Source organism: Dermacentor andersoni, chromosome 5 (assembly GCF_023375885.2).
Source record: "Dermacentor andersoni chromosome 5, qqDerAnde1_hic_scaffold, whole genome shotgun sequence".
Lineage (NCBI taxonomy): Eukaryota > Metazoa > Arthropoda > Arachnida > Ixodida > Ixodidae > Dermacentor > Dermacentor andersoni.
Window position 1 is genome coordinate 168,123,608 of NC_092818.1, and position 26,038 is coordinate 168,149,645.

The 26,038-nt window shown below is 44.0% G+C and overlaps 1 protein-coding gene across 1 annotated transcript in view; it reads right to left on the minus strand.

Moving 5' to 3' along the window:
- LOC126531602 (atrial natriuretic peptide receptor 1-like) overlaps window positions 1-26,038 on the minus strand; it is a 265,340-nt gene that overhangs the window by 105,302 nt on the left and 134,000 nt on the right. The window lies entirely within an intron of this gene.

A 26,038-nucleotide genomic window follows, 5' to 3' on the forward strand; every position in this document is an offset into this window, starting at 1 on the left:
GGGCTCTCATATTTTAACAGGTGGGTTTGAAGCCATTTACAGTCTGCATGAGCGCGCCATGAAGCGCCTCTATTGCAGAATGCGCTGTTGCAGGCACTCTATCGTTTTTTTTTTCACATTTCTATGCTTATTACATGCGTTGTAGACGCGGAAGTGATTTTAGTGCGCTAGAGGCGTTCTAATACCTCGGTGACTCATGAGCAAGCAGCAGGGCCTAATATAGCTAAACTAACTACACGCTCCACTCAGGCTCGAATTGTTGTATGTATGATAGCAGGCTCGGCTTATCCTGTCGAGCGTGCTATCGGCGAGATAAGTCAGTTTATCAAATGTGAAGCATAAGACCACAAAGTAGATGCATGTTCAGGGTTCTCGCGCCACGTCCATTTGGCAGCCAACACGGCTCAGTGAATTAAACGCGAAGCTAAAAATTGTGGAGCTGCCGTAAAGTGTCGGACCGGCCAGGAAGGTTAATGAGAAGCGTACCCTAAAAAAGTGTACACGCTTTGGTGCTTTTCTTGTCCCCAAACAATAATCACCACCTATTCTCGCGTATATTTTCTTACTTTTCTACTTTCCTATCGAGAACGCAATTTCACTCTGACATGTGCATCCGTTCGCGATCTACGAGAGCCAGACGCGCCGAGTGAAAGTCCAAAAAGGCACGCAAGATACATGAGGACTTATGTTTGGGGACACTGCAAGCAAACGCGGAATTGGGGACAGTGTATTGGGGACAGTTGATTTGGGACAGTGGAATGGGGACAATGGAGACAGTGGAAGCAAACGCGGAAGATGCCGCTAGCCGTGTCGTGCATGGACCCCTGTGTAGGAAGCCAAATGCGTATAGCGCGTAAACGCAGTCTCTAGGCGGGCTTATCTTGCTGCTCATTCAATGATCGGTACTCACATTCCTCCACATGAACTCGCATAAACGCTATGTCAGTACGCCCAAAACCAACCATGTGTTTACGTCGCCTATATAGAACGAGGGGCGCGCCATGGTAGGAAAATAGATATGGCGTTGCGCCGTTGAGCTTCAGGGTTCGATCCCAGCCATGGCAGCCGACATTTCGATGGGGTGCAATGAAAAGACGTTCATGTAGTTAGATTTAGGTGCAGGTTGAAAAGCCCCATGTGACCAAGAGTAATCCACAGTCGCCTTGTTGTGGTTTTGGCACGTAAAACACGAGAATTTAATTTAATCAGGTTTAGAACCAGAGAAAATCTGACCCAACATTCAAACACATAAGGACCCGTATGCATAAAACGTTTTAGGCTTGGATTGTTGGCAAAAGCGAATTCTAGCCCACCCTGATGCTAGGCATATGACTGGCGAAGGTGGCCAGCCAATGGTAACGATCACTTATGAACAAAAAAAATTGTCAATTCAGCCTCTATTAAGTCAAGATCGTTTCTTCCTTGATTGGTATTCGGGCTCTCACCCCTTATGATTGCAATGGGTGCGATAACAACACGATCACTCGAGTGACAGCCTATCGCAGACGACGATTTGCGGGTGGTAAGGACATTGATTGATAACCAGGCTAGTTGGTAGGGACGTATTGGCACAAATTGCGCAACAAGACGACACTAAAGATAGAAAAGAGGCGAGTGCAGACTTACAAAAGAGTTTATAAAACGTTTTTTAGATTTGTATAATATAGCAAAGCATCGGTTCGGGTTAGTTGGTAATCCATACCTCTTAGTTGTTTAGCGAAGAATCTGCAAAGAAGCACACAGAGACACAACGGAACGGAACTTACGTGTCTCTATGTGCTTCTTTGTAGATTCTGCGCTAAAGCAATAATAGTTCATGTTGTTATCGCGGCTACAAAGGTACAAGTTCGCAAAAGTAGTTTTGTGAATCAAGGCTATGATGAAGGCAAAGCAATGCAAATGCGTTTTTATTGCTTTTTCTTCGTACTATATAATGCAAGGGTACCCGGAGCACGGGGAGTACCCACAGCTCTCTGACTCAACGGAAAAAAGAAGAAGAATGGGGGGGGGGGGGGGGGGTGTATTTCACTACAGCGTTAAGACAAAAATATAGCTCAGTAGGCAACCTTTGCTCCTTTTGAGACCAGAAAATACACGACATCAGCACAAGATACCTTGATATCCTATGTTGCTGCCCTAGCTACACCTATGAAGAACGAGCAAAAAAAAAAAAAAAAAACTCGTTTAGGTATAAAGATATCGTTCACAGCCTCTGGCTAGCACTTGAACAAGGAATTCAACCAAGCTAGCCGCGCTAAGAATTCATGCTCGTATGCATTTTTGCAAGTGATAAATGTCCATGAGTGGCATGACCTGGGGCTACAGGCAACAACAGCGACGCCAACAGGGTGGAAAAATATGCATGAAAGCTCCGAAGCCTCCATGAGAGCCGCCCGAGGCACCAGCGGTGATGCGTTTAAGGTGTCAACATGCGTTGGGTTTTTTCGTTCCATGGGGATGTTTCGATGCTTGCTCGCGTATATGAGACAGTCACCAAGAGCTTTCGTCCTACCAAGACAAAAACTGGACTAATTTTGTTATCATTTCTCTTTTCGTGGATGCCAAGAAACTGTAGCTCCGCACATTCATTCATTCATTTGAATTTCTTTAACAAAAGCATAAGAGTGGACTTATTTGGGCAGTGTTTTGTCTCTAAATAAATCCCGCCGATGGCAATACCGTTGACGCCAGTTTTGAGATATTAATTCGCGAATTTCGCGGAGAAATGCATTGGCATTCCAGTTACTTTTATTCTTCAATGTATAAAACGACATTTAGGTAACAAAATAAGTGCAACGACAGAGAATTTTTGCCGCGAGTTTGACAGCGCATATCTCGTAAATGATATCATCCACACAATTCTTTTCAAGTGGAGGGGCCTTGCTGTCTCAACCGCTAGGATTCGTAAATTGCAAGCTGTGCCATAAGATAATTAGCTAATAACTTAATTAGTGAATTTTTGGTAATTGCCAGATTTTGTATTCAATGTTTTGTGCATGTAATGTCCACTTCTTAAACTAGACCAGCTGATGGACTAGAATTGTCCTATGTGCCACATTCATTCGTTTACATTTATTACATTTATGTGTGCCACGCGCACATAAATGTAAACGCGCCAGTGTTTTCGTATTTCGCTTTCATCGAAATATGGCGGCCGCAGCCGGAATCAAACCCGCGACCTCCAGCTAAGCAGCGCAGCGCGATATCCACTTGGCTACACATGGCGTGTCCGGATACTACTTTTCAAAGTTAACTTTAACAAATACTTAAAACTTTCCTAAATCAACGTTGTATTGGCACCGAGCTTTCAAGAACTTTCTAGAAGTATATAAGCGAACAGCAGCACTTGGTGAAGCTTGTGAATAAAGGCAGACGGTGACGATATACCAAAATAAAGTTGAGTACTTTTTTCTATGGCCACACCTTGTCAAAAGCTTAAATTTGGAGTAAGAAAATAAGTTAAGAAAAGAGCACAGAGTTTTGTCGGCAAGAGTAAAAACAAGCTGGTTGGTGGAGCCATAGGCGGCAGAAAATTCAAATTCCTTGTAAAAGAAAGAAAAAGAAAGAAAGAACGTGCTTAAAGTAACGAATGCACATATTCGAACATCAAAAATGTATTTCCGACTACAGACGTCCGAGGATAACACAGAGAAAAGGCCGACGTGACTGCGGCTTCCTCATACATAAGCAATGTTCCTGCCTCAAATCAGTTGAAAGCGCCAGTCATAATTCTCTCGATAACCTAAATATTTGAAGCAGTGCATCTGGTCATAAAGTTACGATGACATTATGTACATGGAAGCAGCAATTATTCCAGCTTGCAATATTTGTTATATACTTACTGAAGAACATTTACAGCCGCGCCTGCCAGTACATCGAGGCCTTCGAGAACGAGCATTGTAGGTCATTTTCTTTTCAGTTTCTTCTACCTTTATTGCTCCAGTGCAGCTTGCAGCAAATATAGAGTTCATGTACAAGATAAATAGACGTTTAGCTCTCAGTTCGTAAAGTAATGCCGCCACAGGCATATTAAACATTAATGACGAGAAAAACGTTCACCGTGCCGATCGACGTTACCGTGACGTTGGCGCCAATATTTCACTCAAGTGATGTTTTCAAGGCCTAAAAAAAAATAAGAAAAGAAGGGGGGGGTTGAAGTGATATAATATTTACTAAGTGGTCGAAGTATTAGGGAAAGTGAATCGCAGAAATCACTATATTTACTCAGAGAGAGAGAGAGAAATGAAGAGGAAAGGCATGGAGGTTAAATATATTTACTCTCATACTCAGGCTCCTGACATTAAATTGGGGATCGGTTGCAAAGCAATAGAAATACAAACAAGTACCTACAATGAGTTTTGGTAAAATGAAAATTCTCTTGATTGTGCAATGTTAGGTAATGTTTCGAGAAAGAGTTTGTTATAGGTAATGGCTACGACACTTAGCAAAGGTGGTTCCATTCCTGGTGAATACGGAATATGAATGACTGAAAAAAAATGACGTCGTCAAAAATGTATCAATTCCTACTTTAGCTCGGTGATCGATACCGTTTAAATTGTACTGCGGCGCTACAATATGAGGTCGTCTTCAAGTGTTGTATGACGGCAAATTTTATGAAATAGTGACAGTCGGGAGACTCTGCTATGCTTAGCTAGTGGAACTAGTTCTATAGGTCGGCGCGCATTGAGGTTATACTCGCGGTACAACTTTAGTTTGAAAGGATGAAACGAACAGAATAGTTTTGTACTGGTTCTAGTGAAGGGATAAAGTTAACCTGACTAGGATCCTGCATGGGACGTATTCCCACTCATTTCTGGCACAGCCTAAAGTTGTCCATGCCATGGTGCGCAATACGTATGTTGTCATAAGTGCTCAGTGGGATTCAATATGATAAAGCATTAAAACAAATATTGCAGCACCTACATGAATCCTTAAGCGTTGGTGTATGCGCCATAAATTTATCGAGCCATCCCCACATAGAAAATACGGTAGAACTAGATACATTTGCGCACTTTCACACATTGTATGGGTTACAGGTACAACTTGCCCTAAATGGTGGTATTGCTTCTGAAATTATCCTTATTTGGCCCAAATATCGCTAATATGGGACCTAAATTATTGTAAGGCCCCAATTTCACATTTATTTGAGTACAGTTCAACAGCGCCACCAATATGTAACTACGGCGGTGGGTATGTTATTACCGTACATACACCACAGCACCTGTCTTGGAGCTAGGCGGGTATTGCCCCCCCCTCCAATTCTTAATAACATCATTACTACATTAAACGTACCAAAATATTGCCAAAACATCCAAAGTGCGCTCAGCCTGTGATCAACTACGGTAAAAAGTTCCGCTTACCGACAAAGATGCGAAAATATCCATGTTTATCAAAGCAAGATGTGAGACCAGGCTGCTGTAGTTAACTTGTATAACCTGCACAGTTTTCATTTAATCGTGATATGAGAAAAAGCTAGAGCACTTGTATCCCATTCCGTATATTTGAAGGCGGTCTTTTTCTTATTCTCTAAACCAATAAACAAAACAATAAATTAGAAAGCCGGAATACTTTGGTGTGGGTTCCGTGTTAACTCGATGAACGGAGCGGTAAGCGGGTGTGAACCACGAACTTTTCCTCGCTCTGTGGAGAGTTCAGGACAGGGCGGTCATATCGCGGCTAATGCATTTCCCATGTAGCTATACTGTCGGGTCAAACAACGTAGTGATCTCGGAGTTGTGCAAGGCTGCTCAATACGTAAGGCAGTTCCAGCGATCACTTTCATCTCGGCAAGATTGGAACTAACTGCTTAGCTACAACGCTCGGTTATAAAGTTTAATGAACCGGGAACGTGCCTTAAACAGTACTTGCTGCACTATATAAGAATTTCGAGTTCGCTTTCACTCTTCTGTAACGATGACAGAGTAGTCCAAGTGACATATTCCTGGGTGCCGTTTTCGCAATGAACTCAGTTGCACACCCGTAATGAGAAAGCTAGTTGTTATATTGGACTAATACGGTAAAAGAGTTAGCTAATGAGTAAGAACCACCCATTGGAGTAACAGTGGACTCCACTTCCACTTTGTGCACACAATGGGCGTAGAAAACAATACATGTGAAGGAAATTTCCGTGAATAGACCTGAGTCTTGGTATTAAAGCGAACCCTCCTTTTCCTACCTTGCTCGGGTTTGGTGTGGTTTGGTGATGCTGGGCTTCTCACCGCGATAGTTCAGCGTTCGCGTATTAGTGCGTGATGTTGTAACGCCAGAACGCGTTTTAGACAACCTGTCGCTCAATAAAAAAAGAAACGTGTTGGATAGTTGGACTTGAACCAGGTGTGAAGAAGAAGATTGGCATGCCGACAAAGCCCTCGTGTGCCATCGCGTGGCCTACCTGCTGGTGCTGCGGTTGTCGCTACTGCTCTACGACCTGAATAACCCCGTTTTATACAGGGTAGCAGCCCCATAATCTACCTTGAGATTGGGCCAAGATGATGAAAGGACGCGCACGGCGTCACTTGTTGTGTAAGACTGTGTGTAAAGAAGAGTCACACGTTTGCAACGAAGTCCACGCTCAGCCAGGCGTCTCGCTGTCACGTGTGTGACAAACTGCGGCGCGCCGCCGTCCAACACCCGCAGGAGACGATGACGTTTCAACTACACAACACAATGAAAAAATATGACCAGCGCAGTTATGATGCAAGCTGGTGTAAGCCTCGCTTTTTTCAATCATGTTCGATGGCTTTCCTGCACAAACTTTGCTTTGTATTGTTTTTGAAGACGGATAGTAAGAGCGGTCGGAGCTGGTGACAGGATGACGGAAGTGCCAAGAAAAATGGTGCATTAATCTTGCTGTTAATGTACAAAGGTTCTCGATAGAAGTTTCCACGCTAACACGCCGATGACTCTACCAACACTGCTATTATTAAGCCCCCATTACGATTATTACTGTCAAAGTACAGATGCCCTAACAAAAATTTACCGCCTCTACGCATTAACTGCACTAGCTGTTGTGCAATGCCATGAGCGGAAAGCTATTTTACATGCGCACTAACACGATAAAAGAATATACTCCAATACTTACTACAGCACGCAGCGAAATTGTACTGCATAAGTACGACTTATGGACAAGAGAGCCCATATAATGCCAACAGACAGCGAAGCCAAAGAAAAGATCGGGAAAATTAGCTGTGGTTGAAACTGAAATGTAGAAAATAATAAAGAAAGGGAAATGAAAGTGGACGAAAAGATAATGTGTTAGAGCGTACATATTGCGGCCGGCGACACGTTATCTTTTCATCCACTTTCATTTCCCTTTCTTTATTATTTTCTACATTTCAGTTTTAATCACAGCTAATTTCCCCACGTTTTTCTTGGCTTCATTGTCTGTTGGTTCTATATGGTCTTGATTAACATAATCGAGCCCCTCGGTTCCCTACTTCACTCCTTTATGGACGAGAGGGTCGATATATGCAGCAAATAGATAAACGTTAGCTACCCAGCATGGCGGCATCAGGGACTGACTGTCATCCAATGTATCCAATCCTAACACGCATACGTGCAGCCTCACGTGCGCCGACCTCCACGCCAGAAGAGCCGCGGGATTCCGTATTCACTTAAACCAACAACGCTAGCTTAGTGGCTAAGGCGCTGCGCTGCTGAGTAATATAGGTAGCGGTTTAGATTACGGCCGCGCCGACCACATTCAGATAGGGGAACAACGCAAAAACGTTCATGTATCGCGCGCTAGACGCAAGTTTAAGAACCCCAGATGGTCGAATTAAACCTGATACCCTCCACTGCAGCTTCTCTATTACTTCACTGCGCAGTTTGGGCGCGTTAAACGACACAATTTTCTATTTAGAACCACTAGGTTAGGCATGCGTGTATATATAGAGATCGCAAGAGGCACTTTGCTTGCCTGTATACAGTATCATGCTTAAGGGGAACTTTATGACGCCAAAACATGCACATGAATAATAGAACAATTTGAACAGTTACTATGGTTCATACTTTACCGACGAATAATAAGAAGCTTCGGAATTACAACACAGTATATATGTAATTACAACACAGTTAGTATGTAAAGCTGAGGAATGAAACGTTGTTGGCATATCGCGAGCCGCAATGTCAAAAAAGGAGTAATTGCTACGTTACGAACACTATTGAACACCTGCTTTGAATCTCTGTTGTCACGCAAATTTGCGACGCTGCTTTCTTTAGCTCTGAACTCATGAACGCGTGTACTTCCAAAGCATTTGCATTTTGAGCGTTGCTACTACACCCGCTACAAGCGAGCCCACGGCGAGCCCGTCAACAAGTCAGCGATGTCGAGTGTCGTCTCGTACTTCTCATTTATTTGAACTTTTCACGCATTCGCAGCGAAGCTATATTGCCAGGAGATATATAGGCTAGTTGGTGATAGTAGGTGACACGCATGCAGAGGGCATATTCGGTGAGGAGAATATTATGCCGATAAATTTGGTTTTCTGGGTGCTAAGTAACCCAAGGCATATTTTATGGTGTCAGATGCATTGGACCCAAAGAAAGAAAGGAAAATACAGAGAATTGTATTGTCTACCTCGAAGCCTATGAGTTAAGTTGCCCCGGCCTTATTTCGCGACATTCATTTAACGACTTTGTATACTGCTAAATTGACCGGTTTGGGTGTAACATAATATACGCCAAACATTATAAAAATCGGTTAGTTTGCCGCTAAAATCCCGATAAAGAAAGCTGCTGGGTCTTTTAAGTCTGTGTTGCACTTGCACTCCTGCTACATCCATTTCGTTTGTAAAACATGTCGAAACTTAGATAACTATACATACTGGAACAACCAGATGGCGTACGTTCATGAGAAATTGACAACTATCGTTCGTAGCTTCTACAATCTGAATATATATTTTGTTGGCATAAAAGCTGGCGTACAGTATGCTGCAATATGTACACTGCTGTTTCTCTAGTTTTATATTTCTATAGAAAAACATAAATAATTTATTGCACACGAAAAGTCGAACAACTTGTACTTTGGAATAGAGAGCAAGAACGAGGCTGAAAGTCTTTTGTGACCTCAGGTTTGTTTTCTTCTGACTTGTTGAAATAAATAGCTGTTTCAAATTCATTTCCCCAAAATTGCACTCGAGTTACTAAAATAAAAAATCTGGCTTTTAGAGATGTTCCACATAATGTCCTCCCCACAGTGCGGACTCCCTGTGCGATAGCTCTTCCAGTGTTGTATACAGCCATTATTTCTTTTAACGAGTCCTAAAATTATATTCCGTGACTGATGTGAAATAAATTGCGTGGCGCTGTACTCAGCATTTAATTGTTTAATATATTGTAACGTAGATTGGAGACGGAGTGTTACAAAATAGACGTCACTCTTTAATGGCGGGCCAGAAGAAGAGCGTGCAGCTGACGCACTTCATCGTCTTTCATGGCGCCGACCTTTGCGCGCGCCGTTCTGCGGTGCGGGAGCCCCACATCTTTGTGTCAATTGTCCCCATGCGAATCGCGACCGTCTCAGTCGCGTCACAAAGTTCTTTCAGGGACATAAAAAATGGAGCTCCTCAGGTGCATCTTGGCGTTCACGTACGCGCATAATATTGTTTCATGCGCACTACATGAACAACTTCCGCGCGAGGACGACGACGGAGCGAACCGGGGTCAGAACTGCCGGGGACGACTTCGTAGGTCACGTCACTGAGGCAGCGTGCAACCTCGTAGCGACCAAAATACCGGCGGATCAACTTTTCCGAGAGTCCACGTTGACGGACGGGCGTCCAGACCCACACGCAGGCGCCGGTATTGTAATGGACGTCGCGTCGACCCTGGTTGTATCGAAGGGTGTCGGTATGCTGTTGGCTCCTGATACGATGCCGAGCAAGCTGGTGTGCCTCTTCGGCTCTTTGTACAAACTCTTCCGCGTGTTCGCTGGTCGGGCTATTATCAGCCAGAGGTAGCATGGCGTCAAGTGTTGACGTGACGTGGCGCCCGTATACAAGTTCGAACGGCGTAAACAGTGTAGTCTCCTGTAGAGCAGTGTTATACGCGAAAGTCACACAGGGTAAAATCTCGTCCCACGTCTTGTGCTCTACGTCGACATACATGGAGAGCAATATTTATAGCTATATAGTAATTTGTATAATCTTAAGGGGCCTGCACTTCTCATACGCTGTTTAAGTATTCTCCACCCATTCTGTTTGTATATACTTCATGACTAAAGGGAATAGAATTGTGAGGTGCTATAACTCAGCGTTGAATTGCTTTAACCGATGTAATGAGCTATTGTAACTTGTACAAGCTCAAATACTGGGTGCTTCTGATGTGGGAGTTATTTGTTGTGCCCTAGTTATTGTTGTACAGTCTAGCGATTATTTAACAGTACCACGCGAGCGTTGATGGATGGATGGATGGATGGATGGATGGATGGATGGATGGATGGATGGATGGATGGATGGATGGATGGGCGCTGTGAGCATCCCCTTTGGAATGCCCCGTCCCAAGAGCTTAGTGGGTTGCGCCACCAAGCTCTTGTTGGTATGTTGCCTTATGTCCTATCGGTGTTAAAAAAAGAAAAGGAAAAGAAATCCATCATGAATTCCCATAACCAAACTTTCTGAACCCATACTGTGAACTTTGTTTTCGCTCATCTCCGTTGTTGGTCGTTCGCCTATATTTTTCTTCCACCAATCTTCCAGTAGCCACTTACAAATCTCTACTGCGCACATGTTTACTTTTCCCCTGCTCTCGCTGAACCCAAGGGCTTCAGAAGGCCAGAGATGCCTCAATCGACCGCTGGGCAGATATCTTCACATTCTCATAAAACATACTCCATCATTTCCTTAGCTTTGCCACAGCAAGAATATGCTTCTTCTCCGTTATTATATCTCGCTATTGCATCCCCATAGTGCTCTGTGTTTCATTATGGTCGCATTTCTCTCCCCCTTTGCTGTTATTGCTTTCACCTGTGTTTCCATATATCTACTGCCTACGTTTATCCATATACCAAGGTATTTATATTCTTTTACCCGCGGTATTTCCTGGCCCTGAATTGACAGTGTCTGTTGACTGTTTTTATTGAATACCATAAAACCTGATTTTTTCAACGCTATATTTCGGACCTAAATTCTCGCCTTCCTGCCCACAAATATTAGCCAGCCATTGCATATCACTTTGCTTGTTAGCTGGCAACACAATGTCATCCGCATAAAACAAACCAATAAGCTGCTGGTCTGCTACTGTATCCGCCCGTTTGTATGAGATATTAAACCCGATATTACTTCCCTCTAGCACCCTCTCCCTCCTCACTGGTCGGCAGGTCAGTGCCTTTTAGCGGTGCGAACCAACGAGATCAGGAAGGTCTTGTTCGTCTCTTGCTGGTTTCTTTTGCTCGTGGTGACCTCGACACTTCGCGCCGTTACAAGGCGTTGACCGGCTGGTGAGCCAACCTTGGCCAGTAGCGCTCGCGCGCTACTGGCAAACAAGCGGTTGACCGTACATTCCGTGAATGATTTGAAAGAAATTGGGCGGCGCTGCACTCAGTGAAGTAATGCGTTAATATGCGTAATGCGCTGTTGTAGGCAGGTTGATAATATGGTAAGCGTATTCTTGCTGTCTCAATTATGTCTCAGTTTTTTTTTACGTTATGTATACATTAGGAGTCAACTCATTATTGCTGCTGGGCTACCGGGCTACCTACCAACCAGCTTGGGGCTAGGTGTGCCCGTCAGTCACAATTGTAAGGTTTCCGATTGAATTAGAAATTGCCATTATATTCCTTCTGAAATGGGACATTTTAAACGCCGCTTGCTATTCTCGCAGTCTTCTCGGCATACCATTGCACCAAGCCCAATGATAAGAACTTTTTTCGCTCTCCCGTTTTAAATCGCCATTTCTTTGAAGCCAGTACAAATGCGTGTTCACAATGAGATGGCTGATTACACTTTTTTGTCGCATTTTTTTTAATACGGACAGAAGTAGCAAAAAAAAAAAAAGTAGGGAACAAAGGGTAAGCGGACCAATTTACTTCACCGTCCCGCCAGCTGTCGTATAAGCCGTCGACGAAGCTTACTGGAAGGGGGAGCGGGAGGTCTCGCCGTTGAGCCGCGAGTGTTAATCGAAATTTTCTTCCCAAGACGTTCGGCAAACTTACTGACAGCCAAGCCGTTGCCCAGGGGCGCCGTCAAATTTCGCTGTCACCGCAATTTCGCCTTCGCAAGACAGGCGTCATATAGAAAAAGTCATTACGCATGACTTCATTACAGGGCAGGAGGACGAAGCTATATGGGCGTTATGCAGATGGCAAGAACATCGCTATCTTAAGTGACGTCAGTTCAAGCGGCAATATTAGTGGAAGAAAGGGTGCAGAGGAGAAATACGTATTCGTCTGACGACACGCGTAAGAAAGTTCCCTTTTCAAAGAACTCGCGTTTTTGCGAGAAGTATACAAGCACCACTTGATTCTCAGACAGAATAGTCGTGCGGCGTTCGATTGTTCGCGGAAGTAATTTGCCCCGGCGTCCTACAAATTTAAAGCTTGAGAAACTTGAAAGCTATCCTTCAATTGGCTTTGTGTAAGAAAACTTCATTTTGCATGTAAATGCAGTGACAAAGTTACAGCTTTACGCGGCCTGCTACAGTCGCGCTTAAGGTTTTGACATTTAAATGTTATTGGCAGTTCCTTTCTTACAGAAAAAGCACCAAGATCATAAAGCGATGAAGGCTGCTAGACGCTCTTTATCCCTGTATAATGCAGCCTAAGTATGCCGTAGTTGAGCATGTGCCTTGAATTACATAAAATATAAAGATATTGATAAATTATTCAGTACATGCAATACATACAGGCAACACTATATTCCAGTACATTATACAGATCAAAATGCCGAAACGTTGGTTCTAAAGCACAACGTACACTTATATGTATATATTAAGCAGATGTTACATACTTTCCTGTGCATCTACTAATGTTTGTGCTATCGTTTAAAGAAAATACACGTGTCAAACGTTAAACTTCGTATGCGCGCCTGGCCTCTCATAATGTGTCATTGCCTAATTGCATACATATGCTACTAATAAAACAGTGTCGTTATGGAGTTTACAATTACAGAGTTGAACGTGCAAGTGGCCGTAAGCATGAAAACAAGAAAAACAACCAGATAGACTACACAGACTAATTTTGAGTCGGCGTGGGTAAATTCATAAAATCATAAAGTGTGCCGAGTTTCATGTAAATATTTATCACTTCATGAGGTAGTAGACAATATATCAACACTTTCATTTTGTTACTTGCAAAATAGAAACGCCACTTCAAGATCTGTTTCTCAATAACAAAAGTGTGCCTAAGCACACTGCTGGTTAAATATTCAGCAGCTTGAAATACAAGAACTTGCACAGCTGTCGGCTTCTTGCTGGCTCCCACCTACAAAACTACAAAATTAAACCAAAACAATTTGCGAACTATCTGCGTCAACCAGGAGGAATCGAAACTTCTCTAAAGTTTTCAGACCAGTGCATTTGAAATGCTCTTTCATTCGCAAGAAAATAGAAAGAGAGAGAGAGAGAGAGAGAAAGGAAGGGGAAGAGAATGTCAACGCCCATTTGAGAAGCGGGCTCGAAAAAAATGACGAGTGGATCCCTCCCACCTATATTTTTGACACTGACAGCTCCACCATGAAATTCTGCATTTCGACAGCCTTTGCAAACAAGGAAGCAGCGCAGCTCAATCTCAGTAAATGCGCCGAAAACTTTGCGGCTCGGCGGCGCCTTTCCTCAGTCGAGGGCTTCACGCGCGGCTGATTACTTATTTAGGCTAGTGCTACTCGGCACGCATTGAGGCGGTCCTCTGCGTATGGCTTTGTGCTTATACTTTTATTTGTTTGTGTTCAATATCTACGCACACACTCACACAAGGGCATTGTTTCTAAGGTGGAGTATACTAGAGCAGAGGCCGTGAAGGAAAAAAGAAATATGCGATGTTGGGATGGAACCACGGGAAAATTTACGTGAACAATTTGCCTCGTGTTTTCGTTTCTTTATATTGTGCCAGCAACCATATGAACACTACAGGCAAATTTCTGCTGTCATTGTCGTCGGTGTCGCCACCTTGAGGTTCTGTCGCAATCCAAGTGCGATAAGGTCATATCGCAAACCGCGCGTCTTATGCTGTGGGTGCGAGCGAAAGCATGAAAGGGCGAGCCCAGAAGGATGGTGGCTTGATGCGCGCCGTCCTCCCGAGCGTTCAGTAAGAGCACGCAAGGGAGGAGGGGGGGGGGGACGTGATTACGCGGTAACATGATCAAGCGCGTACTAGGAGGACAGGTGAGCGCGCCTCTGATCCTCTAGTTCGGCCGCCGCTGCGCATAGCTGCATACGTTATGGTGATTAACGCGGCTTACGAGTACTATCCTGGATACAACCTGCGGCGGATGCAATAGTTATGGGGAGCCGAGATGGCTGATCGCTTCATGTGCACAGTCACCTGCGCTGTAATGTTTGAGGCCACTTAATCTCAAGTTTCGGAGAGGCGTTGAAGCAAGAGGGCAGCACGAAAAAAGTGCTCGATTCACGAGGCTTCATGGTGCCAGGGGCGCTATAACGTAAAGCTATTCCAAATTCTTCTATTCCAATTCTGCAATCAGCCCACTGCAATTGGTCAAAAACTTTTTTGGACAACCCCCACTTAACCTGTCTTTCACGCGACGTCACGAAAACCGCGATAGCTCCCCATCTGATATGACATGTACGCACTTATTACGCATAATTTGACCGAACAAAATACGACGTTATTTCTGATTCGACGCCTCGTTGACATTAGCCCGCGGCTATTGGTCAAAAGTTTTCGGGCTGCACCCACTTCACCTGCCTCTCACGCGACGTCACAAAACCGCAAGAACTTACTGCGTCAAAGCGACGCGTACGCGCTAAAGATGCATTAATATGCCGAAAAAAAAACAGGATTTTCTTCTTAATAGCCGCAGGCTCGCCAGTTCCGGAAGGAATAAGAGATGGCTGTCGCCGATCGCTCCGGCACTGTCTACTCGCCTCTGCCGGAGAGCATGGTTATATTTGCGTGTAATAAAACATTTTGCATGGCCGTGTAACGTTTTAGAGAACTTTCAGCACGTTTACGACATCGTTCTGCCAACTCTTCTTTGCTGACGATCCGCTTTAGCGTCATTCTTAAGCTTCCGTTGCATGCCGCCGCCATTGTCGACGAGCCACCGCAAGCTAAGTAAGAAAAAGCGGACGAATCGCAGACGCGGGCACCACCCTCTTCATTCGGTTATCGATATTCAGTGCGGTGGCTCGGCCCCATCGAACCGCTCTCCACTTGAGCATGCTCCTCGCCTCTTGTGAAGGAGGAAAGAGAAAAGTAGAAGGCAGGGAGGCTGACCAGAATAACGTCCGGTTGGCTACCCTACACCGGGGGAATGGGAAAGGGGAAAACAAAGATCACAGGGAGAGAGAGGAGGAAAGGAAAGAAGGAAATTGCGGTGAGTTCGCTGACGCATGTGGTCTTGCAAAAATTGCATTAATAGTCGCAGATGGTCGCATAAACCAATTAGATAAGACAAGCCGCTCAGTTTAGGCAATGTTATTCGTCTCTCGAGCAAAAAAAAAAAATGACCTCCTATTAACGAGGGGAGCATTTGATTGGCTTGTTCAGACAACCATGCGGGTGACCGCCCGATGCTTGCGTCGGAGGTTACGCAAATTTGACGTCAGCAGATTGGAATAAAAACATATTCGAATAGTTTTACGTTATACGGCCCCAGTGTCATGACAGCGAGTGTTCGCGGTCAACGAGTGATATCTGGTAATGTTTATCTGTGCGCGCGTGGCACCATGCTTGTTAATTTAATTAGTAAATAATGCGTACTGCAATTTATAACGCTGATTAAACTGTCGGTCTTACTTCGTGTAGTTGTCTCATTCATTGCTATCAACAAAAGTTGTTTGGCATTTTGGGCGAAACTGCAATTTTTTATTACGAGTATGTTTTGAAGAATTGCTTTTGACAGATTGCGTTGTTCGACATCTTTAGATAAATTTCTGTAACAGACACATTATCCTCACGTGAGATCCCATTGTTATCGTAAGTAATCAAACCATTTACTAAAACACATTTTAATATGAACTACAGCGAACATATTGTAATAGCGAAATTAATGCCAAGCAGTGGGCAAGTCATATCTGCTTAGCAGAAATCCTAAAAATAGCTCTGCTTTTCACATCTCAGTCCTTAGAATTAGCTACCTTAACGTACGGCCACACCAGCAGGAGAAACACACGCGGTGCGCCACCGGCGGCGGAAAGCGCCAACATTGGCACGACCACACTTCCGGGACTCTTTGTCGCCGCGGCAAGCACTCGGTAGATTCGCTCTAAAGAGGAAGCGCTGTGACCGTCTTAAGCGATGCTGAGAGAGGTTGGTATGTCCCTCGCCACGTTGGCCCACATGGATGGATCTACCGCTCTTCGTTGGTCTCGCCAATCAGTGGCGTCCGGCATGCTGCAAAAAGCAATCCGAAATCCGGCCATTCACTTTTCTACATAACGATGAAGCGGATCGCCTGTTTTCTCAGGCGCGCTTTCTATTGCCTGTGTTATCTCGCATGGGTTCTTCCCGCCAGTGTTAACTTTTTCCCAAAAGCGTCTTTTTAGACGTTAGAGAATATCGCAACTCGAACGCAAATCAATTCTTTGGTAGATTTTGGGAGACGAACTTTTATAAAAGTGGTGCCAGTCTTAGGGTTTCTAGTAATCAAAGGAGGATTCACTACTGTTCGACATAATTTTTTATTTTATTATTTTGTTTATTACATACTTCTAGCCTTATATGTAAGGCTGTAGCAGGGTCGGGACAGAAGTACAATTATGACGCTGGTTTCAAGCATGGAGAAGTTTGTGTTAGTAAGAATGCGAAATATTGTGAAGAAAGAATAAGGGTGATACAGAAACTTTCAAGCAAGTCAAGTCAATGCAGACAATTTGCATACACAAAGGTACTGAAAATTTTAAGTAAACACTTGAAAACATTATTATAAAAGAAGAAAAAAGAACAGCTTGACACAATCGGTCATTGGCCCGAGAAACACACACTGATATATTAATTTCATTTTTCTATCTGAGGCAATAAGGAAATACACTTAGTTAGCTTTCAGATGAACATATCAGTTGATCTAGTACTTACGACGTGTTCAGTTAGTGCATTCCACTCTCTTATTGTCTGTTCGAAAAACAGAGATTTAATGTATCACTGTGGAAGCTATATTCTTTTAAGTGTCTACTACATTTTGTTCTAGTGGATCTGGTGTCTGAGAACAATATAAACCGACGGCCATTTTCGTTTACTTCATTATTTAAAAATTGTGAGCAGGAACTTGAGACGTAGAAGCTTTGCGCGTTTGCTTAATGTGAAAAGACCTGCTCTCGGCTCAGAAAGCGAATCACACCTTCGATACTTGTTACACACAAATCTAATTCCTTTCTTTCGTACTGCTTCTAATTTATCAATACATTTCTTCGTGTGTGGAAACCAACTTATAACGATATATTCAAGAACTATATAGGCTAATATATATGCCAATAGTTTTCTATTTGCTGAATCATTCTGAATTGAGCGTTTTAGTGAGCAAAGAGGAGAAAAGGCCTTAGATGAAATATATGCTACATGTTTATCCCAATATTACCCCTAGGTATTTGTATATGGTCAGCGAATTTTAATGGTTCTTCATCTATGACATAGGTGAACGTTAGAGGTTTCTTCTTTCTTAATATTGCATACAGACAAATTTATCGAGATTAATATTCATCTGCCATGATCGGCACCATTTAGCAACGTTTGTAAGTGTATTATTCAGAACAACCTGGTCTGCAGTTGACTAGACTCAAATTTCGGAGTTGCAACACGTAAACTGCTACGAATAAATAAAAAGGTAATTAGCTATCTAGATACTAACCATCTAGACATCTCAGTTTGTAATATGCGAGTAATGTCTACCTCTTTATGCAATTCACCTGAAACAGATCTAACGTATCATGTGCTCCATGCGATATACCGTTTATTCCATTAAAGACTGTCGTTCATGTTTTTATATTAAGTGTCGCGCATGGCTTCAGTAACTAAATTATATTAGCCTTCAATAAATACCCATGCAACTTAGTGCTAGCACTTAAAATATATATATTTTTTGAGACGCATTTTATTTTACTAACTGTATGCAAGGAAACATTGGTGCCTCTTAGACGATGGCAGCTGCTACACTTTTCTTAACTTATATTTGAGAAAGCACTCCCCATCACCCCTCCCCCTCAACAAAAGGTGTCGCACCAAGAGTAGTGAAAATACTAAAGTGACAATGGTTCTAAAGTTCACATACACACAACAGAACAACTGTTTCTGAGCAGTTCATAATCGCCAGATGCACTTGTTCTGTTGCCGAGCTGGAAATTAAATTCATATTCCACGGTAACATCACCTGTGAAATCAAAACGTCGTATTCCGGTTTCGGGGCAAATGATGAAAGTGGTGAGTGCGGATCTTGGATAACAGTAGGATGTCTATGTATTTCAAAGCATGCAATGAAAGCACGTGGATTTGGTTGAAGTTATGGAAATGTGGCGCCATATAGTGCATGCCGATGGCACTGTGCTTCAGTATCTACCGTGAAGCTTTCATAAATCATAATATGGGATGGTCGCACTCCTGGTTGGGGCTGATGACTAACGCGAAGTCAGCTGTTTGAATGTAGACCGCGGCAAAGCAACACTTCTACCCGCACACATGAACAAAATTTACTTCTGATCTGGAAAGTAAACTTAAAGATCAAAAAAATTAGTAAAGCAAAAATTCGAACGTCACTTCCGTTTTTTTTTTTGTGGTAGCTGGAGTGGAATAAATATATTTAGATTTCCTAATATCTCTTGGGCTGCATATTTCACTGAACTTGTCATTCATACTTCCTTTATCGTTGCAAAGTAAAAATGCCAGGAGGCAATATTACGTGCGAATACGACTGCGCAATAGCTAGCCTCGGCTGCCGTTCGCAAAAATGAAAACGGGACGAGTTGACTGCAGGCATACTTGCTTATAGTGAGTGTTCACTGCCCTAGCAGCCGCTGAAGCCAACCTCATTTTTTTTCATTGGGTGTGCGCACATTATGTGTTAAAACTTCCAGACTAGCGCGTCACCTAAACTAGACTGAAGCGAAATAAATTTTTAGAATGGCAGCTTTAGCATGCAGAAAACTCTGCTCTGTAAAGTGACCCAGGATTTGCGAAATTTCACTTCAACAATATGTTATGTTTTTCTTTTTTTCATGCCAGGAATAGGTCTTACACCGTTACGCGTATAGCGTGAAATCACCGCTCTCAGGAACTCAGCGCCAACGCGCCCATCGACAAATTTCGTACGGGAAATAATCATATATAATATAAATGGGCAAACGCATGTATTCAATCTGAGGCACTTTTGAAGCACTTCAGCTTTCATAATGAAAATGAACTAGAACTTCTGTGTTTCCCGCCCATGCAGCAAAAGAAAAAAAACAGTAAGCGTGAACTGCTCACTGCGTATACCTAACAGGAATGTCTCCCGGTTCATCTCTTTGCCTTTCCCACTGCAGTTCCTTTTCTCTCTTTCTTTGGCATATCTGGGAGCTTTGGTAATACTGGGAAACAAAGTGAACTCCGAATTGGGGTTCAAAGAATATGTACTTTCAAACAAAACATAAGCAAATGTGTGGGTCAGTCACATTGCATATTTATCAACTAGAAAAAAAAAGCTTGAGAAGTTGGAATAGTTGGGACAGAGCTGTAGGCGACCATATACTTATTCAAGCGCATAACATATGAAGGCGTGAATGGAATGACCAGTCTGTATTCCGACATACAATCGCTTTTCCTGAGTATGAAGAAGGCAAGACCTACTCCTGGGAAAATATTCAGCGCATGAACAAACATCACTTGCATGATTTTATAGATGCGCAGAATAATGTGGGTACGGCTTGTGGATATTTACACTGAAGGATATGGCACGCAACTTGTTGACGGGATTGGCAAGAACTCGTACAGTCGCGGACAACTTTTCTTTGTAATGAAGAGAAGGCTACGGGGGCGGAGCTTATGCGCACATATTAGCCCGCAATGCAGTCCGAGCGAGTTTGGCACTATAGTTTCGGTTTAAATTCTCCCGACCTTGCATAGCTCTTTTACTTTAGAGAAAGCAGATTTTCGAAGCTAGTCCATGTTTGTAGACATCGCCAATGTATCGAGTTCTTAACAGTGAGTAACGGCAACCTGCCTCACCACCCTGAAGGGGCCGCATGACATCAGCGCCGGTGAGGACGCGCAACCGTCCGTTGTGGTTGATAGAGTCGACGCCGCATAAGTCTGCTTGCGCACTCGTTTGTACACGCTCATCGTTGTGATTTCCAGATGGGTTCAGCAGGTTTCCGCCTGGACGTGCACATGTTTTGCGCGCTTTGATAGCCATTGTTGCTGAAATTTGGCGTTAGTTCTCAGCAGAGCTGACAGACAGAAGAGCTTACAGCCGGGGCAGCAAGTGACAAACACTCACACGAAAACCAAGGAGTTATAAACAAGAAGACCAACGAGTTTGTCGACCTGCTTGCAGAAGACACGGACGCCATTTTGTCGTTGAGGAATGTGTAAAACGTGCAACGCTCTTGTGTTTGCGTAAACCCGAAAAGGGGCAAAATAAGCAAGAAAATAAAATTTTAGTAGCTGACTCTCACGTGTCGTTTCGTACCTAATATTGTCAAAAGCGAAACAATTTTGTTATTTATTTTCCATGTAGGAAAACGCAAAGGAAATTGCGGGACTACTTCCAGTAGTGGTGCCACGAAAGCGCTTTGGTTCCTTAGCTTTCACTTCAGAAGTACAGTTAGGAGCTACACGGACACTGCCATATACCTTCGGTGTTTTGATTACTTGTGGAGCACATGTTCAAGAAATGATTTAACCTGGTGAATCTGGTTGGCATGAGATAATGAAGTTGCGGTCATAAAGCAATATTAAAGAGAGCTAAAAAAATTGATTTGATCTAAGCATGGTAACGTTAGCGTCTCAGTACGAAGTGCACATTACTCCCATTGCTTGTGCACTTCATTGTCGGGTAAACTTAGTGGACACGCGACTTCAAGTCTATTCAATAGTAAGGGCTGTTTTTTTTCTCCCTCTGTTTCCTCGCCTTTGCCCCTTCTTCGCACGTTTGTGATGAGATGAAAACCGCAACTAAATTGAAAAGCCAACAACAAATAGGACGCCGAGCCGTACCATTTTTCTGGTATGCAGAGAAGGTGTTTTCCCAGATGCGCCCTATGTAGTCCAAGTCATTGAAACTCGCACAAACGTTCGGTGCTCGAGAATTGCGTTAAAGAATCCTAACTTGGTTTTATGCAGGCTGCCTCTAGGGTGCGATAGAAAACTAGGTCAAAAAGAAAAAAAAGCGACAAATACCAAAAGAATTGCGACTGTGCGAGGAGCCCTGCGACCATGTTGGCCAGGTGTTTCGCAGCCCACAGCAGTGTAAGAACGGCGCGTCCTAGATTGCTTCCCGGAAAGACCCAATGCGAGTGAAGTCACCGCAAAGCCTCTTATCGTTTTGTCTCGCATGAGGAATTTGGTAGCACGGTTTAGTTTCCTTGTGCAGCAATGGTAAACCCGTACGTTCCAAACTTATCATTTAGTTATTGACCATTTATAGCTGGGGTAGGTACTGTTAGGCATGATTTGGAAGCTATACCCCAAAAAGAAATGAATTAAAGTTCTTAGTTATTTTTTATTTTTCGTTCTTTTTTATAATGACGAGCCAGTGTTCTCTCTGTACCGGTAACAAATTTGCCCTAGGGAATTATTCTACCAGCGAAAGGCCCTACTAACCGCATCTGTTAACGATTATTGTATTTTATTCTAATTTTTTCTTGTGAGCCGTGATATTATCGGCCCCTGTGAAGAGATATGGACAAGCAATTTAGGTATTTATAAAGTGCAGGCTGGCTCCTTTGACACATATAGACAGACCGGCTGAGTATTTTTAGCGTCGGCACTAGATTACTTGTCATTTGACTATGCATGATCGCACAAGCATACTTCGGTATATTAATGTAGTCAACGCAGATGCTGTCGCTTCTGACACGGAATGAAAATTATTGTTTGAGATGAAGAGAGTCAAGTAACATTATGGTCTGAAAAATAACTACTCCATATAATTCAAACCGTAGAAATATACTCTGGTATAGATGTCAACGTTTCACATCCTCAGATGGTTAGTTCTTATGAACGTACTTGTAAATAATGGCGGTGTCCTAAGGCAACATGGAACACACACGTTTTCCACTTGCCCTCTGTGCCTTTGTATAAACGCTTTAAATAACAAAGGCAAACAGTCGAAGAACGTGCGACAATAACTGCAGGAAGAGAGCATGTAATTATAGAGTGCGATAAAAAAAAAAGAAAACCGATGCCTAGTGGGCTGCATTTTCTACTACCTTATTATTAACCAAGCCGTAATCGATAAAACTTCATGTATTGCCACTGAGACGTGGTAAAATTCTTTCCAGTATACGAAGCTGCAGAACAGTTAGGAAAGGTAGGATGTGATGCGATTTTTACGACAGTAAATGAACGCTCTATGAAGTCTCTTCCTCCTGGCCGGCTAACGCACATTTGCCGTAGTTAAGAATTTAGGTTCTTGCTTGTTTTGTTTCAGTCAATTGCTTTGGTAGGTATGCCTAGAGTAGGGTTGTCACATACAGTAAATACGTGTTCGTCAGTAATCTCGTACAACAAAACTGTGAGAAAGGTGTCTTGCGGCTTGCGCTAGTAAACATATGGTTGCACACTTACAAGCAGCCGCAATGCTTTCCTAGATGCTTCATCACAACGTGCCTAAACCCATTTAAATATTGCGCATTGCACTTAAATACTTCATTCCTAGACGAAAGTTGCACTTTGTCCAAAGGAGGAGATATTCTGTTTAAAAAGAAGTCCTTTTTTTTGGCATGACATTGTTCACGACTATGGTTCGTTTACTATAGAGGTGGTAAGACTACCTTTGTAATAACGCCAGACTGCGGCCTCAAAATCTTTTCAGAGACTTAATTCAAATCATAACGTCGTAATCTCATGCGTTTAAAATATATCACATCTAAGCCATAGCTCTGCTTTTTTGCTGAAAAAGAAAGATTGTTTTGCAAATCCAACAACCATATAGAGAAAGATAGCGCAGGCAACGTCTTCACTCTTGTCCCTTCGTTCGGGCGTCATCTTGTCATCTAGGTGAATATAAACTCCCGTCCTTCATTGCACTGCGAATCCGCGTACCACATCGATATGCGTTTCTATATACACGGTCGATCAGCCACTATTTTCCAACTTGACACCGGCCCACCAATGGCGTACGCAGCAGCGACGCCGTTTTCGAACGAGAGTGCTGGCACTCTGTGCCTGCCGCCACAGCACCGCACGTCAATTTGCTTTCCGCGCCCACTTAGTAGGCGTAGGCTCCAGCTCGACAGGTTGATGAGACAACTGAGACGCCCATAGGCTCTCGCTGTGCCCCCTATCTTTCTGTCTCGGCAGAGAGTTTGTTTGCGGAGTGTGCTACGTCGCAATGTGCGTCGGTTGTTGCGGGGCGAAGGTGTGTTGCGGTGGTCAGATTTCAATATGAAGAAAGAAAAGAAGGAAAAGAGCCTTTCGTGCTGCAGGAGGAGCCTAGAATACGATCGGTTCCAGTCTGGAGGAAAGGCGTAGGTCATCGCCATCGCCCAGTCGACTGATGTAATCCTAGTCTGGAAAGTCGAAACGCGAGCGGAGCCACCTACATGGGTGACGAATAACTGGTTCACAAAGAAAGCACTTTGCACTGCTTGTTACACTGCGAAGGAAGACACGTTGACTAAGTGGTGAAATACGAAAGACCGGGAGAACTATTCTGTAAGAGTCCACCTAGTGGACTGTCCATTTCGGCCGCTGCTGATTGGATGCCGCTGTGCGAGTGAGGAGGAGCTAGACGAGCGGCCTCAGCCAATCGGCAGCGGCCGAAATGGACAGTCCATTAGGTTGACTCTTACAGAATACATCCCCAGCTGTACACCATATGCCCTTATGGCTTAACTACACAATTCTCATCTCTTGCGTGAGGAGCAGCAACCTCATTTATTATGTGAAAGCCGTATGTGTATATGTTGACGGTGCGCTTGGCGGTGATCTTGGCCAAACTGCGCCGTGACGATAAAGGGCTGACGCAGCATAGAGTAAAATCACGTGACCAAATGCTCGGTATCAGGTCACATTTCTCAGGGTAGTTCCTGTAAGCAAACTAAATTAGTGAGTTTGAAAAGAAAAATTCGTAGATTTCGGTCTGGGTGGTAATCGTACCCAGGCCTCCGGGGTGCGAGGCGAGTAGGCTTCCCTAAGGACATGCCTGCTCCACGGTTATGGCTTACTGAGAGTGTGCCTAGTGCGTTCCTGATTGCACACGTCACGTGGTCACAGAGACGCGCTCGTGCCAGTGCTCGCGCGTTCGTCGCTGTCGTCTTCCACAGCTGGCTGCGACTCCGCTCATCATGCCAGCGTTCCCATACTGCTCCTCGCACTCGTGCCACTGCTTGCGTTTTCGTCGTCGTCTTCTTCCACCGCTGGTTCTGATGCCGCTCATCACACTGTGTTTCCATACTGCCATTCGCTCTAATATCGCGTTGACGTCAATGGTCCGCTACCAGTAGGTGCAGAGATTTCGCTGAGTTATGGACAATTACGACAGTTCTGCATAAACGTATCTTACCGTGACAAAAAGCGTGCCAAGTGTGCAATCAGGCTTTCGCCTTAACGTTTGCAAACGTGTAACACTTGCTTGATTTTTAAAGTGAAGCTTTCTTTCCTCTTTCTTCGACTTTTCACTGGTGCTGCTGCTGTCTTGCACACAACTTCGGGGGGTGATTCAACATGCATATACATGGCAATAGTGTGACAGAAAGGAAAGGTGACGCGAGAAGCTCGTTTGGACATTTGCACCGCACCTCATGTGCACAATGCTCCCTGGAGCTGCCCGGGCATCGTCACAATGCCATCTTGACAGCTGTAATTATCCGTGACCCCCCCTCCCCCCCAAAGAAAAAAAAAGATAGCAGGAACTGCAGTGCCTACATTTTTACAACGTGCAACCGTCCAGAGGTGGAGGGGGGGGCGTATAGGATGGTAGAGAGGAGGTAGGGGAGAGCAGGCAGAGAACCGGTAGGACAGACGCAGCCACGAAAGAAGTGAATAACAGCATTGGCACTCTTCGGTCGACACTCGCATATATGGGGGGAGGGCGGGAGAGGCAAAAGTCGACGAGAGAATGCGAAAAAACGCTACTGCTAGACACGAAAGCGGTTGCCGACAAGCTGAATAAATTCACGTTCAAGGTACAGTAGGGTACGTTTCCCTAGTTCTGAAAAATAAACACCATAGAATTTCGGCAAGCGGACAATTGACGCACGGTGTGCAGACTCAAAGCCGCATAAAAGTACCGTAGTGTCCAGTCGACATCGTAGCGCCGTAGCATCTAGGCGTCGCACGTCATACCAACACTTCTGCGCACACAGTGGTAGCTTTGCGGCTATGGCATTGCTCGAGGTCGCGAGTTCAATCCCGACCGCGGCAGGCACATTTCGACGGGAGCAAAATACAAAAATGCTCGTGTGCTCGTGTGCAGATATAGGTACTCGTTAAGGAACCCCAGGGGGTCAAAATTATTCCGCACTTTGTCACTACGGCGTGTCTCATAATTCGATTATGGTTTTGGCGCGTACAGCCCCATAATTGTAAGGCTAAGCTGCTTTGCAGAAGTTGTGGTGCAGTTAGCCAAGTGTGCGGTTAGCGCTGCTAGATACGTAGTCAACACGCATCCTCCACGACAGGTCATTAGTAATGTAAATGCAAAGTGATTCATCCCACTTAATCGAATTTAGCGGAGCTTCATTATGATAAAACGTATCGATTGAGTTGTTAAGGCGCCGGGTTATTCTCATG